Raw genomic sequence first — 21,016 nt, 5'->3', positions numbered from 1 at the left:
TTTTCTACAAACAAAAACACGTTAGTTACAAATTGCATCCAACAATCGTCTGCTTCCTCATGTCTTGATTTTGTAAATGCAGGCTTAGTTTTAGACTTTCGTCAGAGGAATTTTGAATGGAGGAGATAAAACCTGTTTTGGGTGTTAAATCTTGTTCTTTATTGAAGATTTCTTTGAACTGGGGTGAAATAATTCTTAATATTCTTTGTTACTAGTGTATCTACAAGATGTTAAGAATTAAAAAACTTTTTTCAGCTTGTCGTTGGCGCACTTTTGAATAGGACAGCTTGTTTTTGAGCACTGCACCCCACCAACTTTTAGAATTTAGGAAACTTTTATTTTTAGCTTTTTTTCAAATGCAATTTTTAATGTAAAATTTGTGGATTAATTAAAGCGAATTGCCTGAATTAAGTCAAAGCACAAAAATATGAAAAACTGACTTCAATTCAAAGTACCGGTTGTGTACACGTCTTCCAGGAAGTAAGAAAGACTTTTTTTTTTCCTTTCATGTATATACATATGTTCCTGCTCCTTTTTTTCCCTGAGTGTATGTACAAATGTCTTCGTTTTCCAGCTGTAGCTCCATACATGTGTGTGTGTGCAAGTGTGTGTGCATGCACAGGCCATGCACCACACCTCTCCATAATGAAATCATGCGGGTCAGTGAGGCCAGCAAGGCTCGGGCAGGTCACCCAACAGATCGGAACTAAGCTGCTTTGACCCAGCCTGGTACTGAATGCCAAACACACACACACACACGCACACCATGCACGGCGCTTACAGCACAATGGAACCACTGTACAGAGGGGAGGGTGTGTGGTAATGATTAAAAAGGCGAGTCCAAGGAGTGTATTTACAATGCAGGAACCTACGCAGGCAATTGTCTTCTTGTTGTTTTACTCCAAAACTAATAAAAACCTATCAGAGAAGACGCCTTTAAAGAGGCTTTGAAAAAATATCACATCAGGAAATTAAATCAACAACAGAAGTCTGTAAACACCGAAATGCTACATTAGATTACAGTACAGCAAGTTGTGTTTTCAGCAGGGTTATTACGGAGAAAGGGCTTTAATCATTTCGCTTCTATTAGCTGCTGCTCGTATCGCCCAGGGACTTCCATTAGAATTAAATTAAACAGTGGAAATGTAAATATTGACAACATATGCGTAATTATTTATTCCACAAGCAACAAGATCAGAAAATTATTGCTGCAGCATTGTGTTTATATGAAAACAGAGCAATTTTTTCCCATTTGCTGGCAATAAAAATGTAAATGAAATTCCACAGAAACAACAACAATAATAATAAAAATAATAATAATAATAGTAGTCCCCCAAAAAACAGTTAAATTAAACACTTTAGAAAACGTACAGCTAGCTCTCCCACCGTCCACCTGTGACCTTTACGTTCTGCATTTCCAACCCGCCAGAGGTCAAAGGTCAACAACTTCAAGACGGCAGTCCTCTGGAAGCTGTCGCTTTTTCTAAGAGGATAATCAATTACCAGAAGACTGATCTCGGCTGTCGCGTCCCCACTCATTCCTGCTTCTTCAGATCAGCGAGGTCCCCATAAATTTGAATGTAAAACAAGCTCACCAGCACAGGGTTAAACACGTAATTAGCCACGACAAGTGAATATGAGGAACAGACTTAGTCAGGAAGAGAGCTATGGTAATGCGGGAGACTTCGCAGCCCCTGCGAGGCATCGAGACGGGACGCAGGAAGGGGAGGGTGTGTGAAGAAGATTTCAGATGCAGATATTAGAAATGCAATTGTCTTCTGCATACGGGGCGCCGGTCTGGAAATTGACTTTTTCATTATTCAGTTAGTACAATAATTAAATATTCGATGCCCTGGGTTGGTGAAGTCACTGAACCACACGGAAGATATTTAACCGGGCCTGACAGATGTTTTAAATAATGTTTATTTATCGATACTAATATAAACTGCCCTAAACTGTCACTCTCCTGTGACCTGCCTTGGATTTCTCCGGGCTTTGCATCGCCAACTCGCATCCGGTAGTAAGAAGAAGAGAGGTTGGGGGGAGAACTTGCAGAAATGAGCAAAGTTTGACTTTGATTTGCAAGAGTTTCGGGAAACTCTTTTAGAGCATCGTCTGATTGGCCGCTTCCCCGCAATTTCCGGTGACACGATTCAAAAACAGAGGGTGAGCTCTTCGTTTCGCAGCGGCCTCGTTTGTCCAGATGCAAAGACGACCCAAGTGTATAAATTAATAAATGAATACATGAGCAAACACCAAATAAATATCCACACAGACGAATTAATACATGAATGCGCGGCTATATTTATTCACCATCGCCGGCCCAGACAGAGAGGGGAAAAATATAATTATACAATAATTAGGCTTCCATCTGCCTTCCATTGCCCATTACCAAATATGAAATATTCTATGTATTTACATCCGAAAATGCCAATCCCATTCAGTATCACCGCGTGATTTGCAAGTCATGTAGCTAGAAAGGCCCATCAAGGGAGAGGATAAAAGGCAAAACGGAAAGCGATTCGCTTCTTTACGAGACCGGCCAGAACAAGGCAAGAACAAAAAGGTATAGGAGAGGGTTTTTAAAGAAAAAAAAAGCCCTACGTGAGAACTCTCAACAGGCTTGGAGCGGTTACAAACAGCAAACGGTTGGACGCCAGTGCTTCCAGTAAGCGAGAGGAGAGGAGCTCAGTCTGAGGCCGTCCCTCGTGGCTTTCATGTGGGTAAGTACTCTTCATACGATACTCATGTTACAGTTTTCTGGAACGCGTTTAATATCAGCACAAACGTTTATCCTGGCTCTCGCCATTTCTTTCTGCGCCGCTGGAAACTTGGACAGGGCGGCCGCTTTGAGCCGCCGTGTGCTCGAGAGCAGCGCCGGGGTCACATTCGAGCTTTATTCTCGATCCGCCCGAAGTATCGCGTCGTCCGCTCCGAGAGGCAAATGACATGCAAGCGGACTCGAGCTCAGCTCGGCATGTGGAACAATGCACTTCCTTTCGGATCTTTGCAAGTTTCGGAATCCATTTGCATTGGCAACAGGTAGCGGGCTCTCGATGGGGGCCCCGAAAATGTCTGCTTAGAAATTCATCTGCTCCTTCACATCAGAGGACTCAACAAGGGAAAACGGGTGTGTGTTGGTGTGCGGGGGGGGGGGACAAAGTGGTAGAGTGCTTTTGTTGACAGGCTCCAACAACTTATAGCGATCCTTCATTGCTGCGTTTGATGGACATCTGAGCACCACTTGTGAAAGTGTGGGGGATGGTGAGGAGAGGGTGGCATGAGCGGGAGGCGGCGGTAGTGGTGAGGCGGAGGGGGGGGACGTGGGGTGGGTTGGTGCACGGGGTGTCAACACAGAGACTGATGGAGTGTGCGCTAAAGCACTGTATTGAAAAAAATAAACAAATCAGAAACAATTAAGTGTGAACTCTCATGGAATATTCATAGGCGCGCAGCCTTTGCGTGACAAGCCATCACGCCACCTCCGGTCCATTTTTTTTATTTTTTATGCTTCTCCTCTCCATGTCCTGCACACATGGAGATGTGCCTGCCACTTAAATCAAATTAGTCATTAGCAAATTGAATCAACAATTAGAGCAAAAGAGCTGCATGGCATTAGCGTCAGTTCAGTCATATTTGTCAACCTATCAGAGCAACCTCTGGAGTGGATTTTCCTGCGGTCCAACTCCTCTCCGGTGCGTTCAAAGTCATCGCCGTAGCTCAGGGCAGAAGGCCCCTCTGTCCCTTTTATGCCAGGGTCACCTAGCATCACTGCAGCTTGAGCACTCTGCCATTTTTTTTCTTTGACTTTTGCCAAACTGTGTTTGTTTTGCTCGCCGAGCTCTTTGATGGATCCGGTGGCTGCCCTGACCGCCCCTCTTTCTGCCTCTTCTGGATTATTTGTATTGACATTTCTCACTCCTCTCCGCCACAGCTTTTAGTTAGAGGCTGTCAAAAACATTGCTGGCGGAAATGGAAGTATCCTCATTATGCAAATGCCGGCCTCCACTGATGGCATGTTCTGTTTTATAAATTGCATCCCCCCTTGTCAGAAGTCAAATTGTATTTGAGCAACTTCAGAGAAATTGTCACTAAGATTTCAATTTGGGTTGCCTGCTCTGCCACCATCAATTTAGTCACAACAAATATAGACATATGTTTATTTCTTTACAAAGAGCGACGTGATCGTGCTGCTCTGTTGCTGCTCTTCCACAATCACACATTATTATATAAGTACATCTTGTGTGGGGTTTTGAATAATGAAAGCCCAAAAAAGAGAGAGAGAGAGGCTGGAATAAATTCATTCCAGATTCAGATTTTTTCTTTTAATAAAATATGATAAACAGCGGGGGCTAGCGTATATTTTTTAAATGGTTTTCTGCTCACAAACTTTGAACAGAGTTGACGGGGCATCCTCCGAGGAAATATTAATAATCATGTCCCATTAGAGGTAACAAGAAAACACATTTAGGAGCGATCCTCTGTAAGCTGCATGAATAGCTGGGTAATTGTACATTTCCTTACGTATCTCATTTGTAAAGATTCCCTCGCAGCCATCGTTGGAAATCTAAAGTTTCGCACTTATAAATAAAAACCCAATTGCAGCTTTTATTTTGGAGGAACCGAGGGACTCTTGCTACATTGTAACTTCTCAAATACGATATTAAATATTAAACATGCCTTTTTCATCATATGAATTATTCTCCTGAAAGTCGTTTCCAAGCCTGGAAACTACTTCCTTTAATTCTTTAAGCTTCCAGACAAAAACAGTCTTCAGAATTTGATCAATTCAGAAACTAATATTTGAGAGGATTTAAGGGGGGGAAATGAACTTAGTAACCTTGGTCATATAACAGAGCTAACGCTGAGTCGGCAGTTTGAAACTTATGAAACCAAATATTGAGTGGCAGAGTTTCCAGCCGGCAAACAGCTCTGTCAGCACGGGTCAATAGAAATCAGTTTTAGGGAATGCGATTTGAAAGAAAACTTTAACAAGTTTCCTCTGTGAATTAAAAACGATCCGCAAACACATCACGGGATTTGAATTTACGACGTTACGGCATTTATCTGTTTCCATCTGTAGCAACGTCGAGGGTCTAAAACCTGATGAGTTTTCTGTCTGCTCAACTTAAGGGCCTCCATCAAAGCCGAACTACATCCAAGTGCCCTTGAATTGAAAGAAGAAAAAAAACATACATCAAAGCAACAAGAAAAACTCAGAGTTCACTTCAAACTGGCAAAATCTTGCCCACTATCCTCCATCACAGCAGTAAAAAAAAAAGGATGACGTCTTAAATCTGTGACAGCAACAGAAATTAATGGCGGCTGGCTACTACTGTTGACAAGCCAAAACCAAAAAAAAAAGAGAGAGAGGGAGTGAAAAAAGGAAAAAAAAGAGGAGAAAGTGAGAAAAAAACGTCAGGGTCGATTTTAATATTCATGAATTTTCTACCAGCTCAGTTCAGCAGTTTCGATTAAGCATTAATTAGGAGCCAGAGGGGAAACCAAACAAAAATAAGGAGCTGAATGACTAATGAAGGTGGTTGAGATGTGGGTAGACTGCCATGCCACTAATGGTTCAGTGTTATGGGTGCTACATGGGCAGCAGTGCCAGCGGTGTGGGCGGCTAGACGCACCTCTGCCCACACCAGAGATCACACTCTGAGAGAAAAACACACTCTGGCCATGGAAGAATAACATCCTCGCCTCCAAACAGCGAACAACCGCTGTTTTCTGTCTTTAAAGCCTGTCAGTCGAAAAACCTCCCAAATCCACTTTTGTGAAAGGGGTTCATGTGTTTGGTTGAAGCTTACGTGCTCCTCTGGGTGATGGAAAATTCCTAAAACTGCTGGGTTTGTGAACATTCCCCAAACCAGCTGGAGAAAGTTAAAAACACGCACGTTAGGGTCAAGCTGGAAATGGTGAAATGAGGGTCCTGCATCACAGCAGCAACGCAAGTGTCAGCTGTTACACGTTCACATCGCAGGTCTGTATAAAGTTAACGTATGTATAAGTTATGTGTTGACTGTGTGAGGATCATTTCTCGTGTTAAGTTCCTGTAGAGCAAATCTTACAGTCAGTGGTGTAACAGTACACAAAGTAAAAATGTTCACAGTGGGGGTTTTTTTGTTGTTTGTTCCTGTCGTTGCTGCACACTCTTTATAACTCGTAGTTATACTGTCATTTCCATTATTTAAACTACAAATTTCCAGTCGCATATCTTGATTTTAGTTTATTAATAAAGCATAATTATTTTATTTTTTGCAAAAAGCACAAGGTCACTGCTGCTTTGTATCGCCTCAAATTTGACATTGAATATGAAATGTTCAAATTTTACGGTAATATAACAATCTCTCTTTACGTTGTTTAATAAAACGACGGTTTCTTAAAGGGTTTTATCATGAAACAATGTAAGATACTTATTGTTTAAAGCATGTTGATTAAAGACAGACATTACAGGTGAATAAAAAGCTGATTACATTAACAAAATACAAGAACTTTTCTGTTTTAACATGCAAATTAGACAATATTTTACAAAAATGTACCAATTATGAAACATTTTCCAAAGCGGATATCTGAACACTGAATAAAGCCAGGTACCAAGTTCTTATTTCATTAACACACTGGAGTTTTTACTGTGCAGACAAAATCTGTTTTGTGTTATTGGCAGCAACCAAGAACCTTTCCCCACACTTTTACAAAATACAGTATTCTATAATATATATGTGTGTGTGTGTGTGTGTGTGTGTATCTTTGTTGTGTTCAATTACATACATTTTTAGTAAAAATCTGTATTCATGGACAAACTAAGAGATAAAACTGAAAATTCCATTTCATCTGATGACTTACTTTGCAGTACACATATAGTTTTGCATTACAAGAGTTAAATTAAATAACAAAGACATAAAGTGTAGTAAAATAAAACGAAGTGAACATCTACTTTTGTATGAGACATTTCCATTCATTTTATGTTTCTTATGGAAGCAAAATGTCCTAAAATTTCAAAACTGACGAGTGCATGATCAGTTTTCTTATCTGTCTCGCTTCATTCAACATCCAAAGTATGTTGTATTGTATGTTGTACAATAATGTCTGTTGCATCCTTTTGAAAGAAAAAGTTGCAAAAAAAAAAACAACAAATAAAAAATGAATTAAATATGTTGAATTTTGCTGCTTATTAACTTAATTTCATCAGATGTATCAAAAACCAGAATTTACAGCATGAATTACAAATTCTCTTTTTAACAAAACAGTCTCTGCAGAACAACACACGTATAAAACTAAATAGCTTAACTTGGAATAAAACATGCTACTGGTAATAAAGAAAACATTTTATCAAATTATACAGTAAATCTTAAATAAAATAATTATTTGTTTTTACTTTTAGAACTATCTCAAAATATTTTAATGCTGAATAAAGCTGACTTAAAATGTGTTTTCCCTCTGGTATCATTCAGAATATTACATTAAAATTATAATAGGGATTTTAAATTATAATGTAACTGTATCTATTATTATTATTATTGTTATTTATATACAAACTGCCCATGGGTTTTATTCAATATGTCACCACTAATGTGAAGTTTATTAGTGCATTAACAAGAACAATGTATATGTATGACAGTACTGGAGTTGAATACATTTGTCAAATATGAATAAACAGCATAAATATGAATTTGGCATAAAATTTTCATTCATTATTGTCATGGCTTTGAAATGTCAGCTAAGGCAAGATTTACATACTATAAATATTTGCATTCAAATTAATTTTTTGTGCTTATTTTTCTTAAATGTGGAATAAAAAAGTACAAAGTTGTGTCCCTTTTTTTCAATTTTCCTATTGGTTTTATTTTTCTTATTGGCACTGGGACGGGAGGGAGTAATAATCCCCACAGGATCAGAGGAAGAGGACTGGGGGGGTGAAAAAAAGGTTATCTTTTCTTTTATCTGTTTGAGAAAGAGCTTTGCAGTCTCCTCTCCCAGTAAAACAAGGATAAAGGGAACAGAGAAAAAAATAAATGATATTGTTACAGAGGTATTATCCTTAAGCCTGCCCATGATATTTGAATTGTATTGGTGAATTGTAATCAGGTATTTTAGCTTAGCGGCGCTGCTCTCCGTGTTGAACGCCTACCATCTGGTATTGGACGACAGTGTGACAGACAGTGGGCTGGAGAGGGAGGGGGAGGAGGGGGGCAGAGAGAGAGAGAGAGAGAGAGAGAGGAAGCCGTTATCCAACTGAAAAGCCTGGTGACTTTAGTTTCCCAATCTCTAAATCTACACATTGTAATGTAAGTCCACAGACAGGAAGCCCAGAGCAAACAGTGTTTGTATGACCAGATATAGGCTGCAGATCCCTTCCAATCATGAGGGGGGAAAGTTGGCCTGTGTGGGGCTTTGTTCACTCTGGGTAGGTAAAAGTGAAAAAGAAATAAAGCTAGTCTTTAAATTATTGGGATTTTTAGACATCTGAAAGCCCACAGTGTTATTCCATTTTGGCTGTTTTGTTTTCAGATATCACATGGCTTGAGATAATGTTCTTCGGGATGGTTTGCAAATGAATTGTGGTGGGAAAGACGAGGAGCTATGGTGTGTTTATGCTGCTAATTTCCTGTCAGAAAAATGTAAATAAGGCTTTTAGATATGGCTGGATACACTAGTGAGGGTGGCTCAGAGTAAAATAGGATGCTGTTAAGGCCACATTACAGTATAAGACAACATTATTAAACACCATTACTTACTCATTACATGAGGCCAGTAATGTAATAACAGCAGACCTAGTTTTGCAGATGGGAAGTGAGTCCAATGACTTCCAGATTGTCTAATATCCTAAATATCCCCTTTGATATCTGGGATATTTACTTTGCATTGCAATGATAATATTTAAATTTAACAAAAGATTTTCAGTCCAAATTGCATCGATCTTGAGACGTGATCACAAACAGTAGATTTAAATAAATTAACCTTCACAGACAAATTCAGACTAATTAAGAGTTTTCAAAATAATTGTGTTTATAGCACACCACAAAGTCCAGCAAGACTTATAGAAAAAGAAAACGATAAAAATCCAAAGTTCCCTTAAAAGCAAGCATTTGGTGAGAGTGGGGATAAAAAAATTAGATATGCATATGCATAGATATCAAAGAAACAGTCCACTCTTTATGGATATGCATCCACCTTCAGTTCCTTTCTCCGAGAGAGAAAGTAGAAAGAAAGACTCATCTGTGTCAGAGCCCTCCGGTTTGACCCCGTGACCCCGGCCCAGCTGATGAGAACTCTTGTTTCCGTTTGACGACGCTCCGCAGAGGAGAATCCTGTTGCGACTGGACGAGTGCCCTTCAGCCGCCTCACTCACCGCTTTTCAAGTGGCTGAGCTCTGCCAAAACACAGGTCCACAGTTCAGAATCCCCTCAGATGACAAAGCAGCACATCAGTGTTTGTTTTTGTGTGTGTTTGTTTTCTGCATGCAGGTGGTCGCCACGGGGTTGCTATTCATCGATCCCAGTGCGGAGCCAGATTTCTTCTAAGTCACGTTGCGTTGGCGTGACCCCCACCTTTACAGGCAAATCGACTCACTTGCATCTGTTCTCATGTAGCTAACCCTGAATGGGACGTCATATGAACATCTTGTGGTCAGCAAGGGTGAAACACGGACAATAACACTGATTATCAGCAACAGCTCTGGGTGAGAGTGGCTGCCCTAACAATTAACAAAGAGAGGTGTGTGTGTGTGTGTGTGTGTGTGTGGAAGGAGGCGGGTGAAGTTTTCTTTTCTTTCTCTCTGCTGCGCCTCCTATCACAATTCATTACCACAAATTAGGGTTCAATAAAATTGCTATTCAGAGATAATTAGGAGTTGGGTTTGTGGGGGGGTCGGGGAACAGAGGACGGGTTAGGTAGGAAGTGGCAGGAGGGCGGGTGGAAGGGGTGGAGGAGATTTTGCTTTCCACATGTCATCGTGACCCAAACCAACAAATTGAGGGTCTGCAGCTGGGGCAAGTGAAGTGAGACCCTGACCTTCCGCCAAACACACACTGATAAGACGACTGCACACAAAAAGAAAACACGCACACACGCTCTTTTTCTCCCTTCCTCTCACCTGCTGAGTTGGGAGCTGCTCCAAATTAAACAAATTATTTCAGGCCTCTCTCCCTTTCATTCAGCGGAGCAACGGTTCACCAACAAACGGTGATCCCACATGAGGACAGCGGCTAATAAGGTTGCGTGTCTGTGTGTGCGGCTGTGTGAGTGTATAAGTGGCTGCCTGAGTGCAGGAGCTGCCGTTGGGCCTGCATATATGTGCGCCAAGCTTTCATTAATTAACACTTTCCTGATGGAGAACAAGCTAGTGATCTTTGCATTTGAGAAGGAGCGAAATACTTGTCGCCGTAGAGCAGATATGTTTAATTAAGACATTAAGATTATCTTTATTTCTATCATATTTTCTGATTTAGCTCTAAAAATGACAGTAAATTCTTTATTTCTGTGTATATGTAGCAGTGTAAAAGCACAATGTGAGCATTCCTTTTATTTCATAGTAAAACTTACAATAATGCCTTAAATTGAACACACAGGGATTTTCTATAAATAATTAATAGACCCACTGTTTGAAAATATTTAAGTGTGCTACTGAATCAGTGCAAAGCACTACTTTAGCATGATACCTTCTCAATATTTTATCCTCTTCTCAAGATTATCCTCTTCAGTCAACAACTCTTTGTTCAACAGTAAAGCTGAGAGACTAACAACATGAGTGATGTTTAAAGACTCGAGTGAATGGCTTGGAATGAAAATGTCTCAGCGCTACTTTTGTTATTTCTGGAGTCCAGGAAGGACATTTTGGCTTAATTTCAGGAGTAGATAAACTACAATAGGCCTCAGCTTTGATATTTTTGTCCTGTTGTTTACGGATAGTTTTTAAGATTCAGGTTAATTAATTACCCCTTCCAGGCCTTAAAATGTACATAAGCAAAACTGGTCTATATGTAATTCAAGCAATGAAACTTACCTCCCTTAATGGACTTCTATTTCTGGCTATTTATAATATATTTAAAATCTCACCTAGGGTTAAAAATATTATCACAGTTTTGTGATTTTCCTTTAGTGAAAAACCCAAAACTGTTTTGATAAGTGACAAAAAACATGCCTTTGTGACAGTTACAGTTGTAACGATTAAAGAGTGAAAAGATGACTTTTAGCTAGCACACTAGCTTAATATATCTTTTAAACAGACATTGTGACATAACCCACTAATTTCCAATTTGCATGTAGTCTATTACTTGGATATTTTTATTATAGAACAACAAATTAGGACACAAAGAATTCAGATTGTTGCATATTAGCTTTACGTCAGAAACAGCTACATGTTTAGCAATATTAGCTAGCTAAAAAGCTAATTTTTGCTACTCAAATGTAAACTGATATAAATTTTTCACCACATGTCCTCCTTGTAACCTAATCATGATTTTTAGGGTTTAGGCCATGGTTCTTTTGCAGGTTTTTTTGTTTGTTTGTTTTAAAGTATTAGCTTAAAGTTTTCAGTTCGTTAAAATATAAGATAATAATAACATTAGCTTTAGCTTAAGAATTTTCTTTCATGCATAGCTATAGAAAACCTTATTTAAATGAAATAATTAGTTATTATCTTATTATTGCTTAAAAAAACACAGGTCTTAACTTAAAAAACAAAGCAAACTAGTGTTAGCATCGATTGGTGCTCATATTATCCTGAAGGATAGCGTATTTGGGTAAATATAGGTTTCCGCAAATATATGTTTGAAGCACAATTATATCTATTTAAAATCTATAAATTTGAAAGTATTCAATTTTGAATGTATTCAAAATTTAAAACATTAAAAATTTAAAACATGTAATTTTATATATCGGACAATGTGGGATTGTGGGAAGTCCTGATACTCAAATAATCATTAACAACAGACACTCAACACTTAAGATAGAAGCAAAGAAAAAAGCTACATAAACAACACAGATTACCACTTCAACAACAACTTTTTGTGTTTACTTTCAAGCACTGCTTTGGCCGCTGTTACTGACATTCAGCTGCTCTGTTGAACCTGTCAACTTTAACTCCACTTGTTCTTTCTTATGGCTGTTTGTGCCCTGCATCCTCCTCGTCCTCTTCCTCCTCCTCCTCCGCCTCTCCCATCTCCCCCAGCTGTCTGTGTGCGACTCTGGCTGCAGCCCCAGCACTACTGGAGGGGCCGTGTGAACCGTCCGGTCCGGTCACCTCGCATCAGTGTCGGGCTGGAATGCGCCGTGGCCTTGGCCCTGGCTGGGGACACCACTCTGGGGGGGAGGGGGGGTGTTGGTGGTGGTTGCCGGCTGAGCAGGTGCTCGCTTAGGGAGAGGGGGGAAAATAATGTTGATGTCACGTCCCCGCCACCCATTGTGGTTGGGGGGACGTGGACACTGAGGGACAGAGAGAGCCGGTGGGTGTGCCTCTCCAGAGGTCACTGTGCCAGATCAGAATCACACTGAGCTTTTACTTATTAAGTGGCTTTCTGTGCACCCGGTGGTCAGCCAGCACTACACGACAACCAACCCTCTTCCTTTGCACAAAAAGACTCCGGTAAAGAGATACCGGCTCGCTATTGAGACAGCCACTCTGCCGTTGTATTTGCCCCTGCTACTACCAGCCACTGTGAACAAATATGGCACATGATACTGGAGGTGTAGCATTCCTTCCCCCTTCCCTTCTCCTCTCCTTGTTGAAAGAAGTCCTTTACACACCAAACAGAGCATCACAGACTCTCTGATCAGCAATTATGCACTTTAGAGGTATTAAATACGGCTGAGAGGGGAAACGGGGGCCTCCAGGGACCACCAGCAGTCTGTAAATACACTTCTCTCTCCAAAGTGAAAGGGAGAGACCTGCCATTTGTAGACATAATTCATGCATTAAATGTAATGCCGGGGTAAAACAATTACGTCGCATATATTTCATCTTTATTTACTTCGTCATGTCGCTGTCTGCACAGCAGCGTGTGCGCACAGCATATGACAACTCCTCCGAGTTATTTGCGGCGTATGCGTTCTCTCATCTGTGTTTTCCTGCTCTACATCTATATTAATCATCCGCACAGGTCAGAGATCACCCGGTTCTAAGTGGTGAACTGGCACAAAAGATTATCATCAATTAATATGCCATAATAACAGGGTTCACTTTCATAGCTGTTGTATGCATTTGTCTTTTAAAGTGATCTGGTTTGGCAATCTAGCCTGTAATGTATGCAAATGCGAGGAAAAACACTTTGGATTGTCTCTGAGGAATAAGAATCCATATCGGAATTCATACCGGCAGCGTATTCCATTTTTGCCATCGAGAAAAGTTCTCCAGCAGCCAGTTTGTCTCGCCGACTTCACATGTTTTCATGCTGTTTCCCCAAAGTTGTCTCTGTGAGCGGAGCCTGGTGGGAAGCCAGAGAGGCCATTATTCAAACCAGGGTCTTGACACCATTTTATGGCTGAATTGCATTAACTTGCATGTAACTTCAGCAGTGGGAAGCAACTGTTCAGATACAACCCCCCCACCACCACCAAAACTCAGAAGGTCCTTTGATATGTTTTTCCATGTAGCATAATTCATCCACTGAACTGCACGACACGGACATGAAATAAAAAATAGCAAAAGAAAACCCAAAAAACGGAAGGACACTAGGCATCCTCTGCCAAGTTTCCCTGTTGAAGAGCACAATTCAGATCAGCACCGCATTTTAGCACCATTAGCTTGCGTCACAGTCTACACTGAGCACTGGCAGTGTCAGTTTGTACGCATAAGCAACAGGGCTAATATTTGCTTATCATTGGGCCATTTTTAAAATGTGTGCCTCTTTGCTGAAAATTACTGGTGGAAATGCCACACTGGATAAATTCTGCATTATCAGGTACACTTATCAGTACCGGTATCAGAAGCATTTCATGTGTACTGGAGTTCTTTACTGGAGTATATCAAGCACTTTCTGCCACTTTCTTACAACAAGGACCCAATGTTAAAAAAACAGCAAATTCTTTGTTATTTGTTACTTAGGAAACTTCATAGTTAAGAAACTGCAAAACAAATCAGCTACAGCAAAATGTAAAAGTGAAAAGGGCAGAATTTATTCTCTTTATTTACAGTTTTTACTCTGCAAAGGCATCCACTGTGGGCTGGATTGGACCCTTGGTTGGGCTGGATACTGGGATTCGTTTTTAGATGTTTGGCCTCTGGTTTAGGTGGTTCTAAACTCCACCATTTGGTTTTAGAGCTGAAGAAGCATCTTGGATTACAGGTGAGACATCTTCAAGCAATTTAAGGAAGCCCCGCTGCTTTCTGCCCAAGCTCCTTAGCCCTCCAAGGCCTGGATGACTGAGAACCTACACAGACATTTTCTTAGTGTCCACTGACGAACACAGCATCTTCTATTTTTGTTGAAATCATTCCCCCAGACGCATTACTGGTCAGTGAACAGTGCTTTTGTACATAATGATTCACTATACTAAATGGCACTAGCTGGAGCAGATTAGGCTCAAAAAGCGACACAGAAAAAGGCCACTAGTTTCATCAGACTTCAGCTTAGACTTCCTCTCTTCACTTGTCAATACCACCTGGGGAAAAATACCTGCTCCAAAGTACAAAACAAACTCTGTCCAAGACTAAGAAACCATCGCTGCAAGGCCGCTCCAAAGTGAACTCCGAAGTGAACTCCAGCTGCAAGTTGCAGAAGCACCCTGGGCGAGAGGAGCTTAAAGGACGGCGTGAGTGACGCTGCGCCTCGGCGCCAGAGACGATGAGGAGAGGGGAAGTGACAGCAGACAGTTGCTACACACGTTGTCGGGCTGGCAGTGTCACACCTGGCAGCTGTCAATCATCAGGCCCCCGAACACCTCGCTCCCTGATATCGCTGGAGCCGCTGCCAAACATGCCTTGAGTGGTGTCATCCATCCACACATGAGCACTGGCCTACTCCGACTGCACACATCCTGTCACGGCGAGTCAGAGAGCGGGAGAGAGAAAAGGGGAGAGACAGGGAGAGAGAGGGGAGAGGGAGGGAAGCATCCATCTATTTACATATGGAAAGGTCACAAATAGCCTGCAGGCACTGTGCTAATTAGAGAATGTGGGAAAAAAAACTCCAAAGATAAATTGAAAGACAAAAATGGAGAGTTATCTAAGTGCGGTGGCGTAATGAAAGTGAGGATAAGGTGAATGAAAGGAGAAAAGGGAAAAGAGAGAGAAAATTCTTTTCTTTAAGGTGGGAGACTGGGGAGCCGGTCGAATTTGCAGATTCAACATCATCTGAACACTCTCGGGTAGCAGCTCATCGATACAGGTGGTGATCGGTGCTCCCGCCTTGTCCACCGATGTAGCTTTAGCTCTCTGGCTAGCACGGGCCTCCACCAGCAGACGCTGACCATATGACGGTGTTCAGATGACCGGGCGTGGGTGATCTCTCCCTTAGCCGGATAAGCGAATCAACCTTTATAATTCATTGTGACAAGCTGACAGGGAAAATGAGTGTAAAATTTTATACTTACATGAATTTTTGTGTCAGATCACCGTCTGTGCACTTGTTTATCCGCCCGGCCATTGCCGAGGGCTTCTTTCTCCGTGGGTGCTCCGCGGACTTTGTTTCCAGGCCTTCAGACACATCGCCCTTCGCCCTAGTGAATTTGCTGATTAATTTTGGATGCTCCCCTTAATTAACACCCCAAAGGAAAGCGTAGATTTCCTAACCCGCCTTTTGCTGCAGAACAAACAAAAATGAGAGGCTCTGAAGAAAGATGACCTCAGGGAGACAGACGTGCCGATGTCCAAAATGACATTACAGGAGCAATGTGAAGGCCCCGTGATGCTGGGCCTAGACCTGGACCTGGGCGATGCCTCAGGAGCTCCCAGGCCTTTTAATCAGCGGCTGGAAACGAGCTCCCCATTAGTCTCATTTCATTTGCTTTAGCGTCGGCAGAGAAGCAGGCCTCGCATGATGCCACCCGACGCTTGAAACATGCTGCGCTTGTGCCAGTGCTGGTGCCGCCTCCGGCCCACGGTCATTAATTGGTGCCACTCTCTTACTTCCAGTGAAATTGGCAGATGACGGACAGGGGGCGAAATAAAAATGTGATTTCTTTCTCCTTTTTCCCCTCTCTTCCTAACATCAGAGTGGATTTCACTAATTGGGTTGAATGGCGCCCATCGCATCTTGTGACAGCCAAGCAGGATGCATGAGAAGCTGCGGGCAGCTTGGAGAGCTCTCACCCTGCCATGCCAGCTCAGAAGACATGCCGGCAGGAGGGGATGGCAGGGTACGGGGGGGTGGTGAAGTTGCAAAAGACACACTGAGACAAAAGAGCGCAGCTAGCGATTGCACGCTCACTTTACGGAGACCTTGAACAAACAAACTTGCACTTTGTCTCACTGAGGGCGAGAGGATACGCACATCATTGCTCAACCAGAAGGTAGCAAATCAGCTCATGAAAACACGAAGGGTAAAGTCCTCTGAGACTTTTCCCCTGCCTCTGCGGCCCGTGCGTAGTCGGTACATCAATTTCAGTAAGTAATAAAAAGGTTGTACTAGCATAAACAGCAATGCAGAGGAGCAGGAATATGAAAAGAATACAAATGATGCTATCAATCAGCCACTCCAATGCATTCTTGGGTTGCAAAAATTTCACATTTTAACATTAAAATCCTATTTTCCTCACATTTTTTGTCATGTCACGTGGGCTTTTACAGCACAACAGCCATCTCTACTGTCGCCTTGCAAACACAGGATTGGGATCACACCAATAGTGTCCAGACTTTCCTCTCAAAATATCGCAAAACCTGTCACTGCAGTAAGCTGATGTACAGTTTACATAACTGCAGGCTAACACAGTGTCCAATTAGGACTATTAAAAGCACATCCGATCCGCCCGCCTCCAGTAAAACAGACATGGATGTTTGAGCAGGTCGTCTCAGCTCCGCGTTGGACAATTGTGCGCTTTGTTTTTGCGGAGATTCTGGGGGGAAGAGTGGGGAGGGAAGAAAAAGCAGAATTCCTGTTACAAAAGGACAAGAAGTGCAGGTGTAATTGGGATATTTGGGAGTGTCCGGTTTCAGGGCCCATCAGAGAGCGGCAGTGAAATGAAGCCTGTAAGACTAGAGCGTGGACTGGCAGGAGAAGCTGCCCTCTCACTCTCCTCTGCTCTCGTTCTGTCTCAGTTTGACTGCACTCTCTTTTCTCATGCATCTTTCTTCGTGTCTTTTCTTTGTATAGAGATCTGCACCATCCCTTCTGTTTGCAATTTTGCTCTCTTTGGTGTTTCTTTATTATTGTCATGCCTCCTTCTCTTTACAGGACATGACACCACAAGTCCCAGCGAGGCTTAGTTGCACACCACCCCCACCCCTCCTTCTCCTGGGCAATGATAGCAGCTTGATCGGGCAGGTATAGGTAACAAATGAGATCAATTAACGTGTCCAAGAGGGGCACCTACCCGGGAGTCCGGTTGCACCAAACAATCTCCTCATCTTTTGTTTCCCTCTCCGGGATTCCATTTGCAACCTCATCACTTTCCCGGCCGGGACAACGGAGCCGATTGTTCCACCCAGCCCTCTAATGGAGAAGGCCCAAGAAAGCCTCCCCCCGCCGCCTTCCTATGTATCCGTACTATCAGGACTCCAACTCAGGACAGAGGGCGACCTCGACGAAACGAATCCTCACCTGCCCCACCCTCCTCACCTTTCTCTCTCTCTCTGTGCGGCCCTCTCAGGGCTCGATTTGTAGCAAATTTGTTTCTCCAGCTCCCTTTAATTGAATGACTTTGGCACTAACAAAGGAGCTGATTGAACTCAATAACAGCCCTGTTGAAGGCAGCAATGCTAGAGCAGAGGGCAACGCTGCTCCCCCCCTTAAATACACACTTTCTCTTAGATTACATACATCTCAGAGGGATATGAAGGCAATGTTTCAAACAGGAAATGGATCTTGTTTTTGGGCACATCATGCACAACAAATCAGAATGAAATGTGAAATTGATCAATCTTCCTGTTGATGTCATACTTAACTGGCGTTCCTTTGCCCCGCGAGCCTATCAGTTACTGTCCGTGTACACCTTTCTGTCTCATCGGGGTTTAACCATCATTTTCAGATGAAGCATTTCCAGACCTCGCAGCTGACAAACTGACAGTCGCAAATTTCATCTCTGCTAATATTACATGCAGCTTGATGGAGCGACGGGACAACCGAGTGAAGGTCTGCAGAGAAAAATCACCAAGAGGAGAAGCAGAAATAGGGGCAATTATCTTGAGTTAGAGAGACAGGAGGAGCCGGTGATGGCAACCATCGAACCCCTGAGCGTTCTTTTAAATGTGCTTGATGAATGTGATGTGTGCGACTCATCTGGTTCCCTCCTTCCTTCAGTCTGTCCACAGCAGTTAGACGAGATTGTTTACGATAACCTTGTAATCAACCTGGCCTGGCTGACAGTTTACCATTACCCCTGATAACAGCTCTGCTGCAATTTGGCCCCTGAAAGAAAATTCTTTTTAAACAAAATGCACACACACACACACAAACGGAGCGACTGCTCTGGCCCTTTCTGATGCCTTATTGATAGAGCGCTGGCCCTGTTATCTTTGTGCGTAATTTGTTTTCAAGAACGGTGATTTACATTTCAGTAGGATTACACCTTTTAATGCTACACACAAGCGAGAAGTGGGCAGCCGTTGAATACTCCACATCACCATCGCAGAAGGAGGTGGGGGGAAGAGGGGTAGAGAGATGGAGGATGGGGATGGGGGAGAGGGGTGTTCAAACGATGCATTTCCAAGTCCTCAAGTGGAGAGGATTACAATTACAATTAAAAATCAAAAGGCCTGCGTGTCCATCAAACGACTGCCCATAACCCTTTGTGTACCCAATGCCAAATAATCACGGCTAGTGGAGGGTTGGCAGATGCAAAACGCTTCCCGAGCTTAATTGTGGTGTATTACGGGAGCTTGTTCATCGGGATATTATGCAATAAGTGTTATTTCAGGCAAGGATGCAGGTTCTAAATGGCATGCTAATGCGAGTCCCTTGGCAGCATGTTAAAGAAAATCCATGCAGCACCATTAAAACAACAGCGGGGCCAATGGCAAAGTTCAATCATCTTGTTTTGGATATCGCCTTGATGTAGTACAACAAGTTCAGCTCAACTCCAGCTGCCACGGAGGGCAGGTAGTGAACATTTTCAAACAGGAAGCAGCAACATAAAGTAAACAGTATTTATATGTAGGATGCTCAAAAACTCATTCATAAGCTTTTTAAAACATTTCAAATATGTTGTGTATCACAACCAGTGTTGGGGAGTAACGGAATACATGTACCGTCGTTACGTATTTAAAATACAAAATATGAGTAACTGTATTCCGTTACAGTTACCGTTTAAAAAGGTGGTATTTAGAATACAGTTACTTTGTTGAAATAAATGGATTACACGGCGGTACTTCCCTGTTTCATATTGTGGCGGGTCAGGACTGTTTGGGTTTTGTTTGACAGCTACGTTCTGTTGTTCCAGGCTGCAGCGTTACGGTTGCCATGGTTACAGGGTGACGCTCTCTCTCTGCGTGTTTCCTGGGTGAGAGAGCGCCTGTTGTTGTTGTTGTGCTAAGCTAATAGGCAGAATGCTACAGGTATAACTCTAAAGAATGTAGCATCATGGGCAGTGTAGTCCGTGCTGCAGGGAGAATGGACTGCCATACCCGTTATGTGTCTGTGAGCGAGGAGGGAGAAAAAGGAAAAGTACGAGCTGTCATCGAGCAAAAACGGGAGCTGGAAGCATGTAAATATAATAATAACCACTGCAGCCAAGAAGAGAGCCTGACGAGCCCAGTTGTAAGTAAGCTATTAAGACTCGACTGTACACCGTGTTCGTGTTTTCCTCCAAAAACAATAAGTTCTGTTGGAGCAGCCTTTCAACGCCTCTCTCTGTCTCTCGCTAGCAAAGTTGACCCAGACAACAAAGTAAAGCTAGTTTTCGGCTATGAGCCCGTATTAGCCAGAGGTCCCTTTACTACGGTTCGGAGCCGCGGACCTTCAGTAACAGTAATAAATCACAGCAATAGTACATTCATGTAGTTGTAAACAGCATGATAATATATTAAGTAATCCAAAGTATTCAGAATATGTTACTCTCATTGAGTAACGTAACGGAATACGTTACAGAATACATTTTGGGGCATGTATTCTGTATTCTGTAATGGAATACATTTTAAAAGTAACCTTCCCAACACTGGTCACAACCATATTTAATGAAGTCTAGAACTTCTTCTGAATATTTATCCTTCTGAGTGATAGTTTAATTTTGGATGATAACATTCAAAGTAGAATTGTTGTTTTTTTGTTTTTTTATATCAAGTTAAATCACCCAGCCCTGAAAAAAGACTCTAAAAAATCAAAAAGGTGAGAGTAGAAAGAAACGTCCTATGTCAGTTGGTCCTTCCACAACAACACTGCTTTCCAAACACCAATCTGAGTAAACCAAATCATAACCCAACACAAAGAAACCTATCTGAAAAATAAACTAAAAACTAAAGTTGAGTAGACTGTTACCTAAATGTACATTATGAATTGGCAGAATATCTCTGAAGTGTGAGAGACCGCTAACCAAGCACAATTATAGGGTGATAATTAACATCCGTAATAAAGTACTCGTTTTTTTAAACATCTTAAAGCTAGAACCCAAGAAATCCTCAGTTGTATCCCGAAACCAATGTGTCCTGTGTGAGAGTGTGACCTCTAAACAGACTAAACCAAATTATAACACACAGGAAAAAAAGCTATCTGAAAGGATGGTGACCAAAAAAAAACTAAAAGTGTAGATTCTGTAACCACAATGGCAAAATATTGTAAATCCAAGGGATCAGACAGGAAAAGAGTGCCCTGTTGTTGCTTGAACTAACAGACTAACTCTGCTTTCCAAACACCGATCAGAATAAACAAAATTATAGCACATTACAAAGAGAGTTATCTCAAACACTGGAAAGAACTACAAGTAT

Source organism: Neolamprologus brichardi, chromosome 23 (genome assembly GCF_056152115.1).
Source record: "Neolamprologus brichardi isolate AB-2024 chromosome 23, ASM5615211v1, whole genome shotgun sequence".
Classification (NCBI taxonomy): Eukaryota; Metazoa; Chordata; class Actinopteri; order Cichliformes; family Cichlidae; genus Neolamprologus; species Neolamprologus brichardi.
Note: the sequence above shows the minus strand (reverse complement) of the source record.